This window comes from Nanorana parkeri, unplaced genomic scaffold (assembly GCF_000935625.1).
Source record: "Nanorana parkeri isolate BGI_ZX_2015 unplaced genomic scaffold, ASM93562v1 scaffold854, whole genome shotgun sequence".
Classification (NCBI taxonomy): domain Eukaryota; kingdom Metazoa; phylum Chordata; class Amphibia; order Anura; family Dicroglossidae; genus Nanorana; species Nanorana parkeri.
Genome location: NW_017307122.1, coordinates 203351 through 204158, shown reverse-complemented (window position 1 = coordinate 204158; position 808 = coordinate 203351). Strand labels below are relative to the sequence as shown.

At 42.2% G+C, this 808-nt stretch overlaps 1 protein-coding gene across 2 annotated transcripts in view; it reads left to right on the top strand.

Annotated features, from left to right (window-relative positions):
* The window catches only part of FGD1 (FYVE, RhoGEF and PH domain containing 1), a 144270-nt gene that overhangs the window by 116091 nt on the left and 27371 nt on the right, over window positions 1-808 (top strand). The window lies entirely within an intron of this gene.

Here is an 808-nt window from a genome sequence, read left to right as displayed (position 1 = left end):
GCTCTCTTGAACAACGAGGGGGGGGGGGGGGGGGGCACATGTAGACACTGCTGGCAACGCCAACCATGGATCAGAGTGGTGGTATATGACATTTTCCCAGATTTCCCAGACAACTGCCATCTGCCTTCCACTATACATATGACATTATCCCCCAAATCCCCAATCAGCCCAAACTGCGGGATATCGTATCCTATGTATATGGGCTGGTCATTTATAGAGACCCTATCACCAACTTAAAAAGTTGCAGGTCAAGGAAAATTGCAGGAAAGTCAGGTATTTTAAATGCTTACTTGCAGCAAATTTCCTTTCAATAAACTAACTTTTGTTATTTGCAATGTGCCATTGTCCTTGCTTTGTAATTCAACCACACCAGAAAACTGATTCCCTAGCACAGCCACAGTTCCCCCTCCTTCCACGTTTTAAGCCTCTCCTCTTCAGGGAGTGTCTAATTCTGTTGTAGGCAACCTTGGCACTCCAGCTGTGCCTAAACTACAAATGCCATCACATCTCTGCCTCCAGGAGTCATGCCTGTGGCTGTCAGAGTCTTGCAATGCTTCATAGGATTTGTAGTTTCATAACAGCTAGAGTGCCGAGGTTGCCTACCTCTGGTCTAATTACTCTATGTGTTGTCCCAGCTCCTTGTTAAATGCATATATTGTTATGTGTAGGTCATTGATAAAATGAATGGTCTTGTGACAAATCTGTTTAGAGGGCCAGTAAGCATAAAACAAATATATTATATTGTGTGGAAGGGCTACTGATAATATTCATAAATATGCATACAGTGTATATATATATATATATATAT